Genomic DNA, 25725 nt, shown 5'->3' with positions numbered 1-25725 from the left:
GTAGCATTACTAGGAAAGACAATTGAGACTTAATTTGAGCCTACACGACAGAGAGGTATAACGGATCTTTCAACCACATCAACCCTACCCCCTCTAACCATCTCTCCCTCACACACACACAAGGGTAGACACTCATAGAAGCTTTAGACCCTAGTAGCAATTTCCGCTTTTTATAACCCAGAATTACTGGTATGTATTAGCAGTATCTCCCCTCACACCTCCCCCATACACACGAACACACACATATACACACATACACACACACACCTGCACTAGGACAATATGGTAACTAATTAACTAAATAACTAGGCGAATACACACACACACACACACACACACACACACACACACACACACAAACACACACACACACACACACATGCACAAGCACACACGCACATACACACACACACACACACAAGAAACGATCAAGAGGTATGTGAGGAGCTCAACACGAGATTTAAGGAAGTATTTACAGTAGAGACAGGAAGGACTCTGGGGGGACAGACCAGATGGGGACACCAGCAAGGAATACACCAACAAGTGTTGGACGACATACATACAGATGAGGAGGAGGTGAAGAAACTGCTAAGGGACATCGATACCTCAAAGGCAATGGGACCAGACAACATCTCCCCGTGGGTCCTTAGAGAGGGAGCAGATATGTTGTGCATGCCACTTACCACAATCTTCAACACATCCCTGGAAACTGGGCAACTACCTGAGGTATGGAAGACGGCAAATGTAGTTCCCATTTTTAAAAAAGGAGACAGAAAAGAGGCACTAAACTATAGACCTGTGTCATTGACGTGTATAGTATGCAAAATTATGGAGAAGATTATCAGGAGGAGAGTGGTGGAGCACCTGGAACGGAACAGGAGTATAAATGCCAACCAGCACGGATTCACGGAAGGCAAATCCTGTGTCACAAACCTTCTGGAGTTTTATGATAAAATAACAGAAGTAAGACAAGAGAGAGAGGGGTGGGTTGATTGCATCTTCTTGGACTGCAAGAAGGCCTTTGACACAGTTCCTCACAAGAGATTAGTGCAGAAGCTAGAGCATCAGGCGCATATAACAGGAAGGGCACTGCAATGGATCAGAGAATACCTGACAGGGAGGCAACAACGAGTCATGGTACGTAATGATGTATCACAGTGGGCACCTGTGACGAGCGGGGTCCCACAGGGGTCGGTCCTAGGACCAGTGCTATTTTTGGTATATGTGAACGACATGACGGAAGGGTTAGACTCAGAAGTGTCCCTGTTTGCAGATGATGTGAAGTTAATGAGGAGAATTAAATCTGATGAGGACCAGGCAGGACTTCAAAGAGACCTGGACAGACTGGACACCTGGTCCAGCAAATGGCTTCTCGAATTTAATCCTGCCAAATGCAAAGTCATGAAGATAGGGGAAGGGCACAGAAGACCACAGACAGAGTATAGGCTAGGTGGCCAAAGACTGCAAACCTCACTCAAGGAGAAAGATCTTGGGGTGAGTATAACACCGAGCATGTCTCCGGAAGCACACATCAATCAGATAACTGCTGCAGCATATGGGCGCCTGGCAAACCTGAGAACAGCATTCCGATACCTTAGTAAGGAATCATTCAAGACACTGTACACCGTGTATGTCAGGCCCATACTGGAGTATGCAGCACCTGTTTGGAACCCGCACTTGATAAAGCACGTCAAGAAACTAGAGAAAGTACAAAGGTTTGCGACAAGGTTAGTTCCAGAGCTAAGGGGTATGTCCTATGAGGAAAGATTAAGGGAAATCGGCCTGACCACACTGGAGGACAGGAGGGTCAGGGGAGACATGATAACGACATATAAAATACTGCGTGGAATAGACAAGGTGGACAAAGACAGGATGTTCCAGGGAGGGGACACAGAAACAAGAGGCCACAATTGGAAGTTGAAGACACGAATGAGTCAGAGAGATAGTAGGAAGTATTTCTTCAGTCATAGAGTTGTAAGGCAGTGGAATAGCCTAGAAAATGACGTAGTGGAGGCAGGAATCATACACAGTTTTAAGACGAGGTTTGATAAAGCTCATGGAGCGGGGAGAGAGAGGGCCTAGTAGCAACCGGTGAAGAGGCGGGGCAAGGAGCTAGGACTCGACCCCTGCAACCACAAATAGGTGAGTACAAATAGGTGAGTACACACACACACACATATGCACACACACACACACACACACACACACACACACACACACACACACACACACACACACACGCATACACACACACACAGGGCAAAGCTCCTGATCATGGGTGACTTTAACCACAAGGAGATCGATTGGGAGAACTTGGACCCACATGGGGGCCAAGATACATGGAGGGCTAAGATGATGGAGGTGGTACTGGAAAACTTCATGTGCCAACACGTAAGGGACACTACAAGAGAGAGAGAGGAGAGGATGAAGCAGCAAGGCTGGACTTAGTATTCACCTTGAGTAGTGCAGATATCGAGGACATCACATATGAAAGACCCCTTGGGGCCAGTGACCATGTGGTTTTAAGCTTCGAATACACAGTAGAGCTACAAGTGGAGGGAGAAGCAGGAAGGCCAGGACGAATGAAGCCAAACTACAAGAAAGGGGACTACACAGGAATGAGGAACTACCTGAACGGGGTTCAGTGGGACAGAAAACTGGCAGGGAAGCCAGTTAATGAGATGATGGAATATGTAGCAACAAAATGCAAGGAGGCTGAGGAGAGGTTTGTACCTAAGGGTAACAGGAATAATGAAAAAGCCAGGATGAGCCCATGGTTTACCCAAAGGTGCAGGGAGGCAAAAACCAAGTGTGCTAGGGAATGGAAGAAATATAGAAGGCAAAGGACCCAGGAGAATAAGGAGAACAGTCGTAGAGCCAGAAACGAATATGCACAGATAAGAAGGGAGGCCCAAAGACAAAATGAAAATGACATAGCAGCGAAAGCCAAATCTGACCCGAAACTGTTGTACAGCCACATCAGGAGGAAAACAACAGTCAAGGACCAGGTAATCAGGCTAAGGAAGGAAGGAGGAGAGACAACAAGAAATGACCGTGAAGTATGTGAAGAACTCAACAAGAGATTCAAAGAAGTGTTCACAGAGGAGACAGAAGGGACTCCAGAAAGACGGAGAGGTGGGGCACACCACCAAGTGCTGGACACAGTGCACACAACCGAGGAAGAAGTGAAGAGGCTTCTGAGTGAGCTAGATACCTCAAAGGCAATGGGGCCAGATAACATCTCCCCATGGGTATTGAGAGAGGGAGCAGAGGCGCTATGTGTACCCCTAACAACAATATTCAATACATCTATCGAAACAGGGAGATTGCCTGAGGCATGGAAGACAGCAAATGTAGTCCCAATCTTTAAAAAAGGAGACAGACATGAAGCATTAAACTACAGACCAGTGTCACTGACATGTATAGTATGCAAAATCATGGAGAAGATTATCAGGAGAAGAGTGGTGGAACACCTAGAAAGGAAAGATCTCATCAACAGCAGCCAACATGGTTTCAGGGACGGGAAATCCTGTGTCACAAACCTACTGGAGTTCTATGACATGGTGACAGCAGTAAGACAAGAGAGAGAGGGGTGGGTGGATTGCATTTTCTTGGACTGCAAGAAGGCGTTTGACACAGTTCCACACAAGAGATTGGCGCAAAAACTGGAGGACCAAGCAGGGATAACAGGGAAGGCACTACAATGGATCAGGGAATACTTGTCAGGGAGACAGCAGCGAGTCATGGTAAGTGGCGAGGTGTCAGAGTGGGCACCTGTGACCAGCGGGGTCCCGCAGGGGTCAGTCCTAGGACCAGTGCTGTTTCTGGTATTTGTGAACGACATGACGGAAGGAATAGACTCTGAGGTGTCCCTGTTTGCAGATGACGTGAAGTTGATGAGAAGAATACACTCGATCGAAGACCAGGCAGAACTACAAAGGGATCTGGACAGGCTGCAGACCTGGTCCAGCAATTGGCTCCTGGAGTTCAATCCCACCAAGTGCAAAGTCATGAAGATTGGGGATGGGCAAAGAAGGCCGCAGACGGAGTACAGTCTAGGGAGTCAGAGACTACAAACCTCACTCAAGGAAAAAGATCTTGGGTTGAGTATAACACCAGGCACATCTCCTGAAGCGCACATCAACCAAATAACTGCTGCAGCATATGGGCGCCTAGCAAACCTCAGAACAGCATTCCGACATCTTAATAAGGAATCATTCAGAACCCTGTACACCGTGTATGTTAGGCCCATATTGGAGTATGCGGCACCAGTTTGGAACCCACACCTAGCCAAGCACGTGAAGAAACTAGAGAAAGTGCAAAGGTTTGCAACAAGACTAGTCCCAGAGCTAAGAGGTATGTCCTACGAGGAGAGGTTAAGGGAAATCAACCTGACGACACTGGAGGACAGGAGAGATAGGGGGGACATGATAACGACATACAAAATACTGAGAGGAATTGACAAGGTGGACAAAGACAGGATGTTCCAGAGATTGGACACAGTAACAAGGGGACACAGTTGGAAGCTGAAGACACAGATGAATCAAAGGGATGTTAGGAAGTATTTCTTCAGCCACAGAGTAGTCAGTAAGTGGAATAGTTTGGGAAGCGATGTAGTGGAGGCAGGATCCATACATAGCTTTAAGCAGAGGTATGATAAAGCTCACGGCTCAGGGAGAGTGACCTAGTAGCGATCAGTGAAGAGGCGGGGCCAGGAGCTCGGACTCGACCCCCGCAACCTCAACTAGGTGAGTACAACTAGGTGAGTACACACACACACACACATACACACACACATACACACACATCCACACGCACATGCACACACACCAGAGAGCCATAGAGGTACAGCCATAGAGTGAGTGCTGGGCACAATATATACGACAGGAGAAGAATGAGTGAGAAGCTGTTGTGCGAGCTCCCCTCAAGGAAGGTTCCTTGATGTTGGTGAGGGGCTCTTGATTTAGGAAATTGGATCTGTGCTCCAGTTCCCCGAATTAAGCCTGAATGCCTTCCACATCCCCCCCCCCAGGCGCTGTATAATCCTCCGGGTTTAGCGCTTCCCCTTGATTATAATAATAATAATGTTGTGCGAGCTAGATAGCGTGAAGGCACTGGAACCAGATAATATCTCTCAGTGGGTCCTGAGAGAGAGTGGAACCATCTTGTGAGTAACTAGACAATTTTTAACAAGTCAATCGACACAGAGTAACTGCCAGAGAGGTTTAAGATAGCAAATGTCGTTCCAGTGTTTAATCAAGGAGACAGACACACGGCAATAAGCTGGAGGCCAGTGACATGTGTAGTTTGCAAGGTTATGAATAAGATATTCAGGAGACTGGTGGAGCGCTAAGCAAGGCTTGGGATCATAAACAACAACCAGTACCGCTTTACGGGTGGTAAATCCTGTCTTACAAATTTACTGGAGTTCTACGAGAAGGTAACAGAAATGAGGCATGAGAGGGAGCGAAAGGGATGGGCAAACTGCATATTTTTAAAATGCAAAAAGGCTTTCAACACAATAACGCACAAAAGGCTGGGACAAAATGTAGAAGAGCAAACAGGAATAACAGGGAAGGCACTGCAATGGATTAACAGGAAGGAAACACACTCACGTGAAAATACACACGAACACAAATACACACACACACTGCTTAAATAACGAAAAGGCACAATGCAGTGACTGGAACAATACACAAATAACCCGCACATAGGAGAGAGGAGCTTACGACCACGTTTCTGTCCGACTTGGACCATTTACAAAGTCGCACTGACTTTGTACTAGGTCCAAGTCGGACCATTCTGCGGGTCAGGCGTATGTTCGGGCTATTTGTGTATCTCTCTGTTTAAGATAAATAACTTTCAGAAAGATATTCTTTGAGGATTATATTTGAAAATTAATCATGGAAACAAAAAAAAATAATAGAAATCAAAGATTGCAATTTTACGACTAAACTCAAGATTCAGAGTAAATGTATAATACAGATGCTACATAGCCATGATACAGATGCTGCATAGCCATGATACACGTGCTACATAGTCATGACACAGGTGCTGCATAGCCATGATATAGGTGCTAGATAGCCATGATACAGGTACTGTATCATGGTAACATGATACAAGTACCTGTATCATAGCCATGATACAGGTCCTACATAACCATGATATAGGTGCTACGTAGCCATTATGAAGGGGCTACAGAGCCATAATAAAGGTACTACAGAGCCATGATAAAGGTGGTAAATAGCCATGAAACAGTTACTACATAACCACTATACAGGTATTACATACGCCTGATACAGGTGCTACGTAGCTATGATACAAGTGCTACATAGCCATAATAGGTGCTATATGGCCATGATACAGGTGCTACATAGCTATGACACAGGTGCTACATAGCCATGATTCAGACGCTACATAACCACTATGCAGGTGCTACAGAGCAATAATAAAGGTGCTACAGAGCAATAATAAAGGTGCTACAGAGCTATGATACATGTGCTACATAACCATGAAACAGGTGCTACATAGCCATGATACAGGTGCTACATAGCCATGATACAAATGCTACATAGGTACTATACAGGTGCTACAGGACCATAATAAAGGTGCTACAGAGCTATAATAAAGGTGCTACAGAACAATAATAAAGGTGCTACATAGCTATGATACAGGTGTTGCAGAGTTATAATAAAGGTGCTATAGAGCCATAATAAAGGTGCTACAGAGCCATAATAAAGGTGCTACAGAGCCATAATAAAGGTGCTATAAAGCCATAATATAGGTGCTATAGAGCCATAATGAAGGTGCTACAGAGCCATAATAAAGGTGCTATAAAGCCATAATAAAGGTGCTACAGAGCCAAAATAAAGGTGCTACAGAGCCATAATAAAGGTGCTACAGAACAATAATAAAGGTGCTATAAAGCCATAATAAAGGTGCTACAGAGCCATAATAAAGGTGCTACATAGCTATGATACAGGTGCTACATAGCCATGATACAGGTGCTGCAGAGTTATAATAAAAGTGCTACAGAGCCATAATAAAGGTGCTATAAAGCCATAATAAAGGTGCTACAGAGCCATAATAAAGGTGCTACAGAGCCATAATAAAGGTGCTATAAAGCCATAATAAAGGTGCTACAGAGCCATAATAAAGGTGCTACAGAGCCAAAATAAAGGTGCTACAGAGCCATAATAAAGGTGCTACAGAGCCATAATAAAGGTGCTACAGAGCCATAATAAAGGTGCTACAGATCACAAGAGCTGCACATATCAAATCTTTAAATATGCTGGACAACAGTAACGTATATAATAACAATGAGGAATTACACATTTGCATGGTCATTCACCTTCACTCTACCCTGAGTCACCTTCACTCTACACTGGCAGTCATCTTCACTTTACACTGACAGTCACCTTCACTTTACATTGACAGTTACCTTCCCTCCTCACTGACAGTCACTTTCACTTTTCACTGAGAATCACCTTCATTCTACAATGAGTCACTTCCACTCTACACTGAAAGTTACCTTCATTCTACACTGACAATCACCTTCACTCTACACCGAGTCACTTTCACTCTCCACTGACAAACAGCTTCATTCTACACAGAAGTCACCATCTCTCTACACTGATATTCACCTTCATTCTTCACTGACAGTCTCTTTCGCTCTACACAGATAGTCAACTTCACCCTACACTGACAGTCGCCTTCATTCCTTAATGACAGACACCTTCCCTCTTCACTGACAGTCACCTTCACTCTAGACTGAGAGTCATCTTCACTCTACACTGACAGTCACCTTCATTATACACTGACAATCATCTTCACCCTACACTAACAGTCCCCTTCACTTCATACTGACAGTCCCCTTCACTTCATACTGACAGTCACCTTCACTCTACACTGACAGTCACCTTCACTCTACACTGACAGTCCCCTTCACTCTACACTGACAGTCCCCTTCACTCTACACTGACAGCCACCTTCACTCTACACTGACAGTCACCTTCACTCTACACTGACAGTCCCCTTCACTCTACACTGACAGTCCCCTTCACTCTACACTGACAGCCACCTTCACTCTACACTGACAGTCACCTTCACTCTACACTGACAGTCACCTTCACTCTACACTGACAGTCACCTTCACTCTACACTGACAGTCACCTTCACTCTACACTGACAGTCACCTTCAATCTACACTGACAGTCACCTTCACTCTACACTGACAGTCACCTTCACTCTACACTGACAATCACCTTCACTCTACACTGACAGTCACCTTCACTCTACACTGACAGTCACCTTCACTCTACACTGACAGTCACCTTCACTCTACACTGACAGTCACCTTCACTCTACACTGACAGTCACCTTCAATCTACACTGACAGTCACCTTCACTCTACACTGACAGTCACCTTCACTCTACACTGACAGTCACCTTCACTCTACACTGACAGTCACCTTCACTCTACACTGACAGTCACCTTCACTCTACACTGACAGTCACCTTCACTCTACACTGACAGTCACCTTCACTCTACACTGACAGTCACCTTCACTCTACACTGACAGTCACCTTCACTCTACACTGACAGTCACCTTCACTCTACACTGACAGTCACCTTCACTCTACACTGACAGTCACCTTCACTCTACACTGACAGTCACCTTCACTCTACACTGACAGTCACCTTCACTCTACACTGACAGTCACCTTCACTCTACACTGACAGTCACCTTCACTCTACACTGACAGTCACCTTCACTCTACACTGACAGTCGCCTTCACCATAGCAACTGATCAACAAAGAGAGACAGTAGAGGGCAGAGAGAGACTAGCTCTCTTTAGATTTACTATACATATAGTAGGAGTTTGAGCAATAAGATAGATGAGCTAAGATTTCTTGCAAGTGCAAGTAATATAGATATTATTGCTATAACGGAGACCTGGTTCAACCTGAAAGATAGAGAAATGCCTTCTGAATGCCATATTCAAGGCTATGAGCTATTCCACACTGATAGGGTCAACAGGAAGGGAGGTGGAGAAGCTATGTAAGTCAGAGATAATTTAAATTGCTGTGTTAGACAAGATATAAGATTAGAAGCATCGGACACAGAATCTGTGTACCTACAGTTTCTCGAGGGTTTCGACAAATTAATTTTGGGTGTGATTTATAGGATACCAATCTTGATAGGTAGTACAGTAAGCTGCCATGGGAAGAAATTCATAAGGTGTCTAGATATGAAAACGTCGTGTTAATGGGATATTTTAACTGTAGACAGGAACAATATGACAGGAAATCTTGAGTCTAGTGACTTTCTTGATTCGATTCAGGATTGCTTTTTAAAACAGTTTGTGACAGGACCAACTAGAGGAAACAATCTGCTTGACTTGGTTCATACCAACAAGAAATCACTTATTAATAAACTTGTGGTTAATGATGAGCTTTGGGAAAGCAATCACAAATCAGTTAGTTTCAGTATATTATGGAATACCCAAATAACTGCAATCAAGTTTCTGTCCCAGATTTCCGCTTGGCCGATTTCATGGGACAGAGAAATTACCTGGGTTGGCTAAATTGGGATGACCTGCCCATGGGTCAGGTTGGTGGTGTTGGTTGCCAATATGACGTTTTTAGTGCATAGCTGTAGCTGCCCAGACAACTTTTCTTCTGAATAGGTAAATTAGATCTAACAAAAATGATCCCAAATTGATAAACAATAAATAAAAACACTTCACTGGTCAAAAGAGAGGCATATATAGGCGTATCAAAAGAGGGGACAGGCAGTTAAGAAATCAATATATTCAGTTCAAGAGAGAAATAAAAAAAGGGAATAAGAAAAGCTAAACGAGATTATGAGGCTAAAGTCGCAAGGGATTCGAAAACTAACCCAAAATGTTTCTTTCAGGTATATAGAAGTAAGATTAGGGACAAGATAGGCCAACTCAAAAGTAACTCAGATCAGATCACTGAAAGTGATAAAAAGAGAGAGGAAATAACCTCTCCGTTTTTATGCAGGAAGATACTAGCGAAATTCCAGAAATAATAAATTATATAGAACAGGACGATAATAAACTATGCACCTTTAGGGTAAACAATGACATTGTCCTCAGACAGATACAGAGATTAAAACCGAATAAATCCCCAGACCCTGATGAACTGTTTGCAAGGGTTTTAATGGAATGTAAAGAAGAGCTTTACGAACCTCTGGCTAGTTTTTTCAACATATCACTACAAACTGGCATAGTGCCTGACAAGTGGAAAATGGCAAATGTAATACCTATTTACAAAGCAGGAGACAGGTCCTTAGCTTCGAGCTATAGACCAATAAGCCTTACCTCCATAGTGAGAAAATTTATGGAATCAGTAATTGCCGAGGCAATTCGTAGCACTGTTTTACAAAGGAGCGTTCCTGTCTTACGAATTTACTAACTTTTTAACCAAAGTATATGAGGAAGTTAATCATGGTAATGAATATGATATTGTGTATATGGACTTCAGTAAGGCTTTCGTTAGAATCCCACATCAGAGACTATTGAGGAAAATTAAGGCACACGAAATAGGAGAAATTTTTTCCTGGGTAGAGGCGTGGTTGATAGATAGGCACAAGAGAGTTTGCATCGATGGGAAGAAATCAGAGTGGGTGCGCGTCACAAGTGGTGTTCCACAGGGGTCAGTGTTAGACCCTTTGTTATTCACAATTTATATAAACGACATTGATGAAGGAATAAGCAACATTAGCAACATAAGCAAGTTTGCAAGTTTGATGACACCAAAATAGGTCGCCAAATTCATTCTAACGAGTACACTCCAGAAAGATTTGAATAGACTGATACAGTGGTCGGAGAAGTGGCAGATGCAGTTTAATATGGACAAATGCAAAGTTCAAAACACTGGACAAGAAAATAACCATGCCACATATGAACTAAATAATGAAGATCTTAAACCATATCACGGGCGAGTATAGAACCTGCGACCAGAGAGTCATAAAACTCCACAACTGGGCCAGCTGGCTACAACAAGATTGGAAGAATCTTGTTGTAGCCAGCTGGCCCAGTGGCTAGCTCGTCGGTCTGGAGTTTCATGACTCTGATCGCAGGTTCTATCCTCGCCCGTGGTATGGTTTGTTTGCAATCGTGTCATTATGATTTCGTGAGTCAATGTAGATCTTAATATTACTGATTGCGAAAAGGATTTGGGAGTTCTGCTTAGCAATGGTCTCAAACCTAGGAAACAGTGCATAAGTGTTCGCAATAAAGCTGACAAAATCCTTGACTTCATATCAAGGAGCATAAATAATTGGAGTACTCAGGTTGTTCTTCAACTCTATATATCTTTGGTTAGGCCTCATTTAGATTATGCTGCACAGTTTTGGTCACCGTATTACGGAATGGATACAAATGCACTGGAAAACGTGCAAAGGAAGGATGACCAAGTTGATCCTATGTATCAGAAATCTTCCCTATGAGGATAGACTGAGGGCCCTGAATCTGCACTCTCTAGAATGGCGTAGAATTAGTGGGGATATGACTGAGGTGTATAAATAGAAAACAGGAATAAATAAAGGGAATGTAAATAGTGTGCTAAAAATATCTAGCCAAGACAGGACTCGCAGCTATGGTTTTAAGTTGGAAAAATTTAGATTCAGGAAGGATATAAGAAAGCACTGGTTTGGTAATAGAGTTGTGGATGAGTGGAACAAATTCCCGAGTATCGTTATAGAAGCTAAGACGTTATGTAGTTTTAAAAATAGGTTGAATAAATACATGAGTGGGTGTGGGTGGGTGTGAGTCGGACCTAACTAGCTTGTGCTAATAGGTCTGATGCCGTTCTCCTTAAGTGGATGTGACCTTCCTGACTAGGTGGGTCACTGGTTTAAGCCGGGAGGTGACGTGGACGTGCCTCGCATGGGCCAGTAGGCCTGCTGCAGTGTTCCATATTTATTATGTTCTTATACACCTGGAGGGTATTCCGGGGATCAACGCCCCCCCTGCCCGGTCTGTGACCAGGCCTCCCAGTAGATCAGGGCCTCATCAACTAGGCTATTACTGCTGGCCACACGTAGTCCAACGTGTGAACCACAGCCCGGCTGATCCAGTACTGATTATAGTTATCTGTCCAGCTCCCTCTTGAAAACAACCAGGGGTCTATTGGTAATTCCCCTTATGGCTGGTGGGAGGCTGTTGAACAATCTTGGTCCCCGGACACTTATTATGTTTTCTCTTAGTATACTAATGGTGCCCTTACCTTTCACTGGGGGTATGTTGCATGCCTGCCAAATCTTTTGATTTCGTAGGGAGTGATTTTTCTGTGCCGAATGGGGACCAGTCCCTCTAGGATTTTCCGAGTGTAGTTTATAATGTATCTCTCTCGCCTGCGCTCTTGTGAGTACAAGTCATGTGCTTCCAAGCGTTCCCAGTAGTTAATGTGTTTGATGGAACTTATAAATGCAGTGAAGTTTCTCTGTATATTCTCTAGATCTGCAATTTCACCTGCTTTTAATGGAGATGTTAATGTACATCAATATTCCAGCCTAGAGAGAACAAGTGATTTAAAAAGGATCATCATTGGCTTGGCATCTCTTGTCTTGAATTTTCTCATTATCCATCCTAACATTTCCCCGCAGATGTGATAGTGGCACTGTTGCGATCCTTGCAGGTAAGATCCTGGGTGCGTGACCAGTCACTTTCATCCTACACTGACAGTCACCTTCACTCTACACTGACACTCACTTTCTTTAAAATTTGAGGCTCCGGTGAAGTGCCTCCTTCCATCGGTCTTGAAGACCTCGCTAAAGTCTTAATTCCGTCTGCAAGACTTGGCGTCCCTGCCTCATTTCCTGCCTCACCTTCTGCCTCACATCCTGCCTCTGAATTAGGCTCTTCTGAGAGGTATCCTTCCTGTGTGTCAGTCTGTGTTTAATCTGAGTCTCTTTGCGTCACTTTGGGTTACGCTACGTCATATCAGGTCACTCTGTTTCACTATGGAACACACTAGGGTATTCTGTGTCGCTGTGGGTTAATTTGCGTCTCTCTGGGTCTTTCTTGAATATCTTTGGTCAGTTTAGTTTTATCTGAATTACATTTGTTTATTTAGTGTCACACCGGGTCAGTTTGTGGAATTCTTACAGATATCTGCTTCTCATGATCCCAAGAATGTAGTCTTGGCCACCAAAAAAAGTTGTCATGGGCCTAAGACGGTCGTTTTGGGGCGAAAAAAGTTGTCTTAGAGCGAAGAAAATTGTCTTGGGCCATGAGAACTATGTGTTGGGCTCCAAAGTAAGTTATCTTAACCCCTTCAAAAAAAAAAAAAAAAAAAAAAAAAAAAAAAAGTTGAATCGTACCTTAACAAGAGACTATTGACAGTTTTCATTCCAAGATGACAGTATTTCCGAAGACATTTCACCGAGCAATATCCTCCCTTAGGAACAGGAGAGAATACGGCATTTTATTCTCAAGTGCTCAGTAACATTTGCATTCTTCTGCAGTGGCCTGGAAAGCAGGCTTCATCTCTCGTATCTGTCAGCGTTCTGGAGAGCCCACTTTCCGAAGCATAACCCTTCTTCACCGCTAAGTGGAAATCAGCTTCCACCTCGCAGGACGTCCTGCACAACACCCCATCATCTCCGCCCATCTTGCAGGACGTCCTGCACAACACCCCCATCAACCCCACCCATCTTGCAGGACGTCTTGCGCAACACCCTTATCACCTCCACCCATCCTGCAAGATGTCTTACAAAGCACCCCGTCACCTCCACCCATCTTGCAGGACGTCCTGCACAACACCCCCATCACCTCCACCCATCACGAAGGACGTCTTGTACGGTATCCCCCCATCACCTCCACCTATCTTGCAAGACGTTTTACACAATATCCCCCATCACCTCCACCTATCTTGCCAGATCGCTTCCATCTTTCAGCATCGTACTGGAAACCATCCGTTATGGCTTAATATCCCGAGAGCAGCCCTCAGAATCCAATTTCCAGCCTGGATACATCCCGGAGAACCGCCTTCCATTCTCTGAAGCCTCCCTGGAGATAAATATCTTCCTGTCTCCTCCGGGCATACACTCTCTCTGTCCTCTGTCACTTCTCTGTGAACTGTTTAGCATTCAGCAGTTTATCATACATAGTAGTCTTGTCTCCGTCTGTACAGATGGAAACATACAGTGTAGCTAACCGCTTCTAAAACAATATGTGGAACTGCGTGAAGTGAATACCAACAGCCTGACTGGTCATACTGTCAACAGGCAAGCCTGGTCGGGTCGAGGGGGCGATGATCCCAGTGACTATATACATGTCAAACTGTTATGACGTTAATAATAATAATGATTATGCATAATACAATTGATGATATCCTTCCTCTGTAAGCCATGCGTGTCCTAATAGGCGACTAAAATGCCGGGAGCAAGGAGCTAGTAACCCCTTCTCCTGCATACATTACTAAATCTGATGAGAAGAAACTTTCGTTTGTTCTTTTTCGGGTCACCCTGCCTGGGTGGGAGATGGCCGGTGTGTAAAAAAATCATCGGTGAAAATCGCAAGAGCAATAAATAAGTTCAATGTGGCTAAAATAAATAAATGGACCTTTTGTTTTCAATACTCTCCCTTGCTATGTAAGAGCAATCACCAACGCATCAGACAAGTTACCCTTCCTCAGAAAACTATTGATGGGTGAGACTTTTGTGCATTCGTTGGAACGGAGCAGACAGGAGGGACAGCCTGACTTGGCCAGGGTACCAACAGGCATAGGAACGCCTTGAAAATCAACTTTAGTCTCTCTCTCTCACTCTCTCTCTCTCTCTCTCTCTCTCTCTCTCTCTCTCTCTCTCTCTCTCTCTCTCTCTCTCTCTCTCTCTCTCTCTCTCTCTCTCTCTCTCTCTCTCTCTCTCTCTCTCTCTCTCTCTCTCTCTCTATTGCGCCTAGAACTGTTCTGTATATTCCAGTTACCTACCACTGGATATACATACCAGCCACTTGTAATATATATACCAACCACTCGAAATATACATATGAGCCTGAACGCTTTCCTTCCTTCGCTTACCTCTGCCTAAATAACATCCTAAACCTCTTTCAGCTGCCTGAAAATAATCCACGTTACTTTACGCTATGAAATGATATACAGTACACTATGGAGGAGGAGCTTGGACATGGGTGAAATTCCACAGTCACTTAAAACAACGGATATAGCCCCACTCCATAAAGGTGGCAGCAAAGCATTAGCTAAGAACTATAGACCAATAGCTCTGACGTCCCACATCATAAAAATCTTTGAAAGAGTGCTAAGAAGCAGGATTGCAAATCACCTGGATTCCCAAAATCTGCACAATCCAGGGCAACATAGGTTCAGGGCAGGTCGCTCCTGCCTCTCACAACTACTGGATCACTATGATATGGCCTTGGATGCACTGGAAGAAAATCAGAATGCAGATGTAATATACACAGACTTTGCAAAAGCATTTGACAAATGCGATCATGGCGTAATAGCCCATAAAATACGTGCTAAAGGAATAACTGGGAAAGTGGGGAGATGGATCTTCAACTTCCTAACAAATCGAACACAAAGAGTAGTGGTCAACAGAGTTAAATCGGAGGCTGCCATAGTGAAGAGCTCTGTTCCACAAGGCACAGTACTCGCCCCCATCTTATTCCTTATCCTCATATCAGACATAAACAGAGATATACACCACAGCACCGTATCATCCTTTGCGGATGATACTAGGATCTGCATGAGGCTGTCATCTGCTGAGGACGCGGTTAACCTCCAAGAAGATATAAACAAAGTTTTCCAGTGGGCAACGGTAAACAATATGATGTTCAATGAGGACAAATTCCAACTACTCCGTTATGGAAAACTGGAGGAGATAATAACTAGAACAGAGTATACTACTGACTCCGGCCATACAATAGAGCGGAAAAATAATGTAAGGGACCTGGGAGTAGTAATGTCTGAGGATCTCACTTTCAAGGATCACAACAGTGCCACGATCGCACGTGCAAAGAAAATGATAGGATGGATAATGAGAACTTTCAAAACGAGAGATGCCAAGCCCATGATGATCCTTTTCAAATCACTTGTTCTCTCTAGGCTGGAATACTGCTGTACATTAACATCTCCATTCAAAGCATGTGAAATCGCAGATCTAGAGAGTGTACAGAGATCCTTTACTGCACGTATAAGTTCTGTCAAGCACCTTAACTACTGGGAACGCTTGGAAGCACTTGACTTGTACTCGTTGGAACGCAGGAGGGAGAGATATATCATAATCTACACTTGGAAAATCTTGGAAGGAATGGTCCCAAATCTGCACACAGAAATCACTCCCTACGAAAGTAAAAGACTGGGCAGGCGATGCAAAATGCCGCCAATAAAAAGTAGGGGCGCCATTGGTACACTAAGGGAAAACACCATAAGTGTCCGGGGCCCAAAACTGTTCAACAGCCTCCCATCAAGCATTAGGGGAATTGCCAATAAACCCCTGGCTGCCTTCAAGAGAGAGCTGGACAGATACCTAAAGTCAGTGCCGGATTAGCCGGGCTGTGGCTCGTACGTTGGACTGCGTGCGGCCAGCAGTAACAGCCTAGTTGATCAGGCCCTGATCCATCGGGAGGCCTGGTCATGGACCGGGCCCCGGGGGCGTTGATCCCCGGAATAACCTCCAGGTAACCTCCAGGTAACCAGGGGAGCGCACACCCCTGGAGCCTCGGCACGGGGAGCGCACACCCCTGGAGCCTCGGCACGGGCAGCGCACACCCCTGAAGCCTCGGCACGGGCAGCGCACACCCCTGGAGCCTCGGCACGGGCAGCGCACACCCCTGGAGCCTCGGCACGGGCAGCGCACACCCCTGGAGCCTCGGCACGGGCAGCGCACACCCCTGGAGCCTCGGCACGGGGTGGATGGTCGCCTCCGAGGATACAATAGTATTTTATGCTATTCGTTGGTAAACGAATATTTTGTTAGTGCTACCTAAAAATTACTTGTCCAGGAAATGTGGAAGATATTATGAATCGAGGCACCTAAAGTCAATACCTGATTAGCCGGGCTGTGGGTCGTACGTCGGTTTATATGAGGCCAGTAGTAACAGCCTGGTTGATCAGACTCTGATCCACTACAAGGCCTGGTCACAGATCGAGCCGAGGGGGCGTTGACCCCCGAAACCCTCTCCAGGTTAACCGGATTAAGCTCATATTCAAACTAGGTCAGCTTCTGGTAAACTAAGTGAGCTTCTGGTAAACTAAGTGAGCTTCTGGTAAACTAAGTGAGCTTCTGGTAAACTGAGCTTCTGGTAAACTAAGTGAGCTTCTGGTAAACTAAGTGAGCTTCTGGTAAACTGAGCTTCTGATAAACTAAGTGAGTTTCTGGTAAACTGAGCTTCTGATAAACTAAGTGAGCTTCTGGTAAACTGAGCTTCTGGTAAACTGAGCTTCTGGTAAAGTAAGTGAGCTTCTGGTAAAGTAAGTGAGCTTCTGGTAAACTGAGCTTCTGGTAAACTAAGTGAGCTTCTGGTAAACTGAGCTTATGGTAAACTAAGTGAGCTTCTGGTAAACTGAGCTTTTGGTAAACTAAGTGAGCTTCTGGTAAACCGAGCTTCTGGTAAACTAAGTGAGCTTCTGGTAAACTGAGCTTCTGGTAAACTAAGTGAGCTTCTGGTAAACTGAGCTTCTGGTAAACTAAGTGAGCTTCTGGTAAACTGAGCTTCTGGTAAACTAAGTGAGCTTCTGGTAAACTGAGCTTATGGTAAACTAAGTGAGCTTCTGGTAAACTGAGCTTTTGGTAAACTAAGTGAGCTTCTGGTAAACTGAGTGAGCTTCTGGTAAACTAAGTGAGCTTCTGGTAAACTGAGCTTCTGGTAAACTAAGTGAGCTTCTGGTAAACTGAGTGAGCTTCTGGTAAACTAAGTGAGCTTCTGGTAAACTGAGCTTCTGGTAAACTAAGTGAGCTTCTGGTAAACTAAGTGAGCTTCTGGTAAACTAAGTGAGCTTCTGGTAAACTGAGCTTCTGGTAAACTAAGTGAGCTTCTGGTAAACTGAGTGACCTTCTGGTAAACTGAGCTTCTGGTAAACTAAGTGAGCTTCTGGTAAACTAAGTGAGCTTCTGGTAAACTGAGCTTCTGGTAAACTGAGCTTCTGGTAAACTAAGTGAGCTTCTGGTAAACTGAGCTTCTGGTAAACTAAGTGAGCTTCTGGTAAACTGAGTGAGCTTCTGGTAAACTGAGCTTCTGGTAAACTAAGTGAGCTTCTGGTAAACTGAGCTTCTGGTAAACTAAGTGAGCTTCTGGTAAACTGAGTGAGCTTCTGGTAAACTGAGCTTCTGGTAAACTAAGTGAGCTTCTGGTAAACTGAGCTTCTGGTAAACTAAGTGAGCTTCTGGTAAACTAAGTGAGCTTCTGGTAAACTAAGTGAGCTTCTGGTAAACTGAGCTTCTGGTAAACTAAGTGAGCTTCTGGTAAACTGAGTGAGCTTCTGGTAAACTGAGCTTCTGGTAAACTAAGTGAGCTTCTGGTAAACTGAGCTTCTGGTAAACTGAGCTTCTGGTAAACTAAGTGAGCTTCTGGTAAACTAAGTGAGCTTCTGGTGAACTAAGTGAGCTTCTGGTAAACTGAGTGAGCTTCTGGTAAACTGAGCTTCTGGTAAACTAAGTGAGCTTCTGGTAAACTGAGCTTCTGGTAAACTAAGTGAGCTTCTGGTAAACTAAGTGAGCTTCTGGTAAACTAAGTGAGCTTCTGGTAAACTGAGCTTCTGGTAAACTAAGTGAGCTTCTGGTAAACTGAGTGACCTTCTGGTAAACTGAGCTTCTGGTAAACTAAGTGAGCTTCTGGTAAACTAAGTGAGCTTCTGGTAAACTGAGCTTCTGGTAAACTGAGCTTCTGGTAAACTAAGTGAGCTTCTGGTAAACTGAGCTTCTGGTAAACTAAGTGAGCTTCTGGTAAACTGAGTGAGCTTCTGGTAAACTGAGCTTCTGGTAAACTAAGTGAGCTTCTGGTAAACTGAGCTTCTGGTAAACTAAGTGAGCTTCTGGTAAACTGAGTGAGCTTCTGGTAAACTGAGCTTCTGGTAAACTAAGTGAGCTTCTGGTAAACTGAGCTTCTGGTAAACTAAGTGAGCTTCTGGTAAACTAAGTGAGCTTCTGGTAAACTAAGTGAGCTTCTGGTAAACTGAGCTTCTGGTAAACTAAGTGAGCTTCTGGTAAACTGAGTGAGCTTCTGGTAAACTGAGCTTCTGGTAAACTAAGTGAGCTTCTGGTAAACTGAGCTTCTGGTAAACTGAGCTTCTGGTAAACTAAGTGAGCTTCTGGTAAACTAAGTGAGCTTCTGGTGAACTAAGTGAGCTTCTGGTAAACTGAGTGAGCTTCTGGTAAACTGAGCTTCTGGTAAACTAAGTGAGCTTCTGGTAAACTGAGTGAGCTTCTGGTAAACTGAGCTTCTGGTAAACTAAGTGAGCTTCTGGTAAACTGAGCTTCTGGTAAACTGAGCTTCTGGTAAACTAAGTGAGCTTCTGGGTGCTCATAAAGCTGCGCCTCGCTGCTTCAAATTGCTCATAAATAAAATGCAAAACCAGAAGACTCATACAACTGCTTATTCTCTTCTGCTGCGACTAAGTAATTCCCTCGTTTAGTTAACTTCAACCAAGTGGAGAATTTATTTTTTCACAATTTTGAAAATATTCACGTGTCCTTATTACAAGAGTTCTTTGCTTCTACAAATCTATAATAAAATGTGAATTCAGTATATTTTGGATGATATATATTTTTTTTAGCTATATTTTTTTATGAGAAAGGAAGGATAAGTTAGGTTACATTTTGTCTGGGGTTCACAAACTGGTAAAGTTTACACAATTCTACATAAGAGGAAGTCAGAGGTTTACTTTCATCGTGCCGTTCCTGGAATAATTCACAGCTAGCCCACTAACTCAACGTTAGGTGTATACTAGACGTACATTAAAATTACGTAAGATCTATACTAGTCACCAGTCATATCTTGAAACTCATGTCTAATATATTCAGATGCCCAGTAATACCTCGACTCTCACTTCAGACGAATACCAGTTCCCAGTTGTACCTTGCAACTTAGACAGACGAATACAGGGCTGTGGAGCTGGAGTCGGAGTCCGAAGCAATTCTTGGGTTACTGGAGTCGGAGTCGGAGTCGGAGTTAGTAAAAATGTACCGACTCCGACTCCTAATAAATTTAAATTTATATAGAATATAAATTAAACATTACATAAATCCGGAAAAGGAGGAGTTGTGAATTCATTTCTTTTAAAATTGTCATTTATTAAGTTGTTTTAGGCGTTCAGTTTGTTATTACCTTTTCATAGTTTTAACTTTGAATTCTTTTCTGGTAATATCATAGGATGTACTGCAGATATTTTATCTAGTTTCTGACTTACATTTTCCTTTATAGTTTCTTTCTTTTATATTCTATTACTTTATACTTGATAGTCTTTTTATAGAAATATAACCTCGATGTTTCCGTTTTTCAAGTTTTGTCCTTTGTTTACCTTTAATGTTACCGTTTGCAGTTTCTTTAATAAATAAAATAAAATAAGCAAGAGGGGCATAGTTATAGCATTTAAAGCCAAGCTTTAACAGGTTACTTAGCTTGTATGTTGCAGCTTGCAATACTTATAGCAAATATATAATTAGTATATTTATAATTTATTTCCTATATTGATATATAAATAAAGGAGTCGGAGTCGAAAGGGCCATAAATAAAGGAGTCTGAGTCAGGGTCGAAGGTTTTATGTGCCGACTCAACAGCCCTGGATGAATACCAGTTCCCAGTTATACCTTGCAACTCACGAAAGACGAATATTAGTCTCCAGTCATAAGTCGTAACTCACGTCACACGAATATCAGTCTCCAGTCATACTTTGTAACTCACATCAGACGCTTATCAGTCTCCAGCCATACGTTGTAACTCACGTCAGACGGTTATCAGTCTCCAGTCATACACTGAGACCCGTTCCATCCATTACCCCATCCCTCCCGGCTTAGAAAAAAAGCATCCGCTCGTATTCATTTTTTTATAAGACACACTGCGCCCAATAGAAGAAAGAAGTCGTCATGCTGGTGCCTACCTGGAAGGTGCCTACGCTCTGAGGACCGTAGATATCGACGGGGGACTGAGATGCTTCTACCAGCAGCAGGAAGCCTGTGAACTTCTGCACCGAGTACTGGGTCCTCCAGCCCTGCACGCTCACTGTGGGAAGAAAAGAATCGTTAATGGGAGTGAAGGGGAAGGGAAAGAAAGGAAAAAAGGAAGAGTGGGAGAATGAAGGAATGTAAAGAGGTAGGGTAACCCGAAAAAAGAAGAAACATTTTTCCCCATTACTCATTAACTCACCGTCTTGCCAGAAGAATGCTGACATCTCAGTTCAAATGACCCTCCATCCTGTAATATCCCTGCTCCTCCTTCAGAGTGCAGGCGATATACTTCCCTCCAGTACTCAAGTCCAGCTAACTGATTTCACTAAATCCCTTCTTAAAAATTGCCTTGCTCGCACTCCAACTGCACGTCAGTTCATGACAACCACTTGCCTCCACTTCTATTTAACACGTTCACACATTATCCCGTCCCTCCAAGCTTGCCCAGGACGACCCCTACCCCGCCTTCCCTCCACCCTAGATTTAAACACCCTACTTTTGGTAACCCCGCACCCTCTTCTAATCTCCAAACTACGAGTTTTCTGCATAATATTCATACCACACATTGTTTTCAGGCACGACGTCTCCACTGCCTCCAGCCTCTTTCTTGCTGCAACATTCACAGCCCATGCTTCACACCCGTATAGGAATGTTGGTACCACTATACTCTCATAAATTCCCCTTTATTGTCTCCATGGATAATGTACTTTGTCCCCACTGATGCCTCAATGCACCACCCACCTTTTTCTCCCCTCGTCGGTTCTATGGTTCACTTCATCCTTCATAGACCTATCCGACGACAAGTCCACTCCCAAATTTTGGAACACATTTGCTTCCACCATACTCCCTCCTTTCAATCTGATATCCAACCTTTCATTACCTTCTGTAGATATTTCGTTATTCCATACATTTGCAACACATGCCATAAATCTTCCCTGTCCACACCATCATATGCTTTTTCTAAACACATAAAAGCATCGACAACTTCCTTACCTTTATCTAAGTATTGTTCACTTTCATGTTTCAGTGTAAACACTTGGTCTACACATCTTCTACCCTTCCTAAAAACAAACCTCCTTGTTCATTTTATTCTTAACTATTTCAATAATAACTTTACCACATAATTTACTTTGTATACCCAACAGACTTAACCCCACTATAATTTTTACATTCTCTTTTATTCCATTGTCCCTCATACAAAGGAACTATGCGTGCTCTCTGCCAATCCTTAGGTACCTTTTCCTCTAGTGCAGTTATTAAACAAAAGTACCAGCCACTCCAGAACTATATCTCAATCTGCTTTTAATATTTCTGTCTTGATTCCATCTATCCCAGCTAATTTACTCCTTTTCAGTCTAACCTCTGCCTTATACACCTCCCCCACACTCACCTCTGGCTCTTATGCACTCCTAATAAATGTTATATCTCCTTGCTTAATGCATGAATTCTTTGTTGCCCCCTTCTATCAACATTTAACAGGTCCGTATTCCCTCCATCTTCCCAGTACCTCCACCTCCCCATCTAATATTTAACTCCCCTCTTGTTTATAACTGTTAAAGTCATTCCTTCCCTAGGCTTTCTGAACTTAATGATCTGACTCCTAAACTTTTTCTTACTCTCAGCAAAATTAGTTTTCTTTTACACTCCCTCTACATTGTTTTAACCTTTTCTTTCCTCCCGACATACTCCACCCTCAGAATATTACTTTTATTTGTATGTTAACTCTTTCCCCCTTACCACCCTCTTTACCTAATCGCTTCTCTTCCCTCCTACAGCAAAGCTCCTATATCCACACACTTCTGCTGCACACTTCAACGCTGCCGTCTTAAATCTATCTTAAACCTCTTCGATCTCCTCTATTACTTGCATTCTCTTTAGCCAACCTTTCTCTCAACGGTTGCTTATATCTTATCCTATCTATTTCTTCCTTTAATTTATAAACTTCCACTCCACTGTTACTGATGACATTCTCTTAGTACTCCTTCTACCTCTTACTCTCACTGCATCTACCAGTAAATAATGATCTGATATATGCGAGTCCTCCCTCTAAAAACATGCACATACAGAGGCCCCCATTATCACTTACCCCTGACAAGCTTGCCTACTACATGTTCACTTACCTTAGCATTTAGGTCCCTCACAACAATTACTTTCTCATCTGGTTCAGAACTCCCTACACATTCACTGAACATTTCTTAAAATCTCTCTTTAATCCCGACTCCTCTCTTCCCCAGGTGCATAAACACTTAAATATAACCCACTTCTCTCACCCCCTTCTTGTTTTAATCCACTTAATCCATGAATTTACAAATTTATGTTCCCTCTTTTCTTTCCAAAAATAATAATAATTTAATATCACTGCTACTACTTCCTCGACTCTAATTTTCTCATATACACCTTACCTTATTCTGTTTATTTCTCCCTGCTGAAATTCTCTTACTCTCTTCATCTTTGTTTCACTTAGAGCCAGGACATCCAGCTTCTTTTCAATCATAACATTCACAATAATTTTTTTCATATCATCCACACTTCATCCAAGCGCACATTCAAATATTTCCTTCTTCTTGAAACTAATAATGAATACAGGAGACAGTGTTACTAGCCCCTTGTTCTCAGAATTTTAGTCGCCTTTTACAACGCTCATGGCTGACGAAGAAAGGATTCTTCTTCACTTTTCCATGGAGATGAAAGGAAATAATATAAGAACAAGAACTATTAAAAAATCAGAAGAATACTCAGACGAGTGTGTACTGTACATGCATAACTTATTGCATAATAAGAACTGAGTATAAGAAGTTGTAGCAAGATGTACCTGTCGTCTTATGTGTTTATCAGACTGAATGAAAAGACACAGACAATCCTTCTATTACACATTTCCATTTTATGCTTATTAGATAGAGTGGTGGTACATCTCTGAGTGGTTGTTGTTGAGGTGGTTTTGGACATTTCGAGAGAATGAAGAAAATAGGATGACCAAGGCGTATAAATCTAGGGAGAAGGGAAAGAGAAGTAGGGGTCGTCCAGGGAAAGGTTAGAGGGAGGGGGTTAGGGTCAGACTCTGCTATGATATAAGTAATATTACATACATAATTACATTGCCAGAGATATAGAAGTCATTGGCAATTATCTATGGAATAGCCATACACGAGAAAACGGGTCCATTTAAAGGGAGGAGAAAAACTTGACCATTTAAAGGGGACATCTCAACCCCGTTCCCTTTGTATAACTTACAGATGTCTGTCCCCCCCTTTAAATGGTCAAGTTTTCTCGTCCCTATAAATGGACTCGTTGTCTCTCGTGTGGCTATTCCATAGATAATTATCAGTGACTTCTATATCATTGGTAATAAAATTATGTATTGTAAAATTACTTTTATCACAGCGGAGTCTAACCGAATTTTTTATAATAGCCACATTACGTTCGTTTAGGCCACTATTACAATATTAGTGCTTGTGCGCTTTTTCTAATGCTATAATATTCAATCATTCTGGCTATGGGTACTGGTATGCTTGGGGTACTTCCAGTTCCCTTCTCTCTGTCTCTCCCTCACTCCTGCGAAGACGTCCCCTGGGATCGTATTTGCTTGGACATCCTCTTTCCTGCAACTTTGCAGCCTCCTGGTGATGTGATGATTGCAACACGAATATATATATATATATATATATATATATATATATATATATATATATATATATATATATATATATATATATATATATATATGTCGTGCCGAATATGTAAAACTGGTCAATTAGCAAGAACTCATTTAAAATTAAGTCCTTTCTAAAATTTTCTCTTATACGTTTAAAGATATATTTTTTTCATTAATGTTGATGTAAAAATTTATAATTTTGCACCAAAAGAATCTTAGAAAACTTACCTAACCTTATTATAACAAGAACAATTTATTTTAGCCTAACCCAACTAAATATATTTTAGATTTGTTTACGATAATTTAATGCTAAACAAACACAGTGAAGTATATTTTTTTCGTTAGGTTCAGAATGTTTTTGGCGAAGTTATTGCATAAACCAATTTTCGCTTGTCCTATATGGCAAGATGAGCGTTGCTATTTAAGCCAAGATCGCAAATTATGCCTATTCGGCACGACATATATATATATATATATATATATATCGTGCCGAATATGTAAAACTGGTCAATTAGCAAGAACTCATTTAAAATTAAGTCCTTTCTAAAATTTTCTCTTATACGTTTAAAGATATATTTTTTTCATTAATGTTGATGTAAAAATTTATAATTTTGCACCAAAAGGAACTTAAAAAACTTACCTAACATTATTATAACAAGCGCAATTTATTTTAGCCTAACCCAACTAAATATATATTAGATTTGTTTACAATAATTTAATACTAAACAAACACAGTGAAATATATTTTTTTCGTTAGGTTCAGAATGATTTTGGCGAAATTATTGCATACACAAATTTTCACTTGTCCTATATGGCAGGTACTACCGTCCTGCCAAGTGAGTGTAAAACGAAAGCCTGTAATTGTTTTACATAATGGTAGGATTGCTGGTGTCCTTTTTTCTGTCTCATAAACAT

General features: G+C 42.6%; 1 protein-coding gene across 1 annotated transcript in view; it reads right to left on the bottom strand.

Annotated features, from left to right (window-relative positions):
- The window catches only part of LOC138853446 (spondin-1-like), a 484120-nt gene extending 462904 nt beyond the window's left edge, over nt 1-21216 (bottom strand). Inside the window, exon 1 of the mRNA XM_070090132.1 lies at nt 21092-21216. The gene's annotated coding sequence lies outside the window, so the exon portion shown is untranslated. The remainder of the gene's footprint in view (nt 1-21091) is intronic.
- Nucleotides 21217-25725: the final 4509 nt, after the last annotated feature.

This window comes from Cherax quadricarinatus, chromosome 3 (assembly GCF_038502225.1).
Source record: "Cherax quadricarinatus isolate ZL_2023a chromosome 3, ASM3850222v1, whole genome shotgun sequence".
NCBI lineage: Eukaryota > Metazoa > Arthropoda > Malacostraca > Decapoda > Parastacidae > Cherax > Cherax quadricarinatus.
The sequence above is the reverse complement of the archived record's forward strand: the minus strand, read 5'-3'. Positions and strand labels throughout refer to the sequence as shown.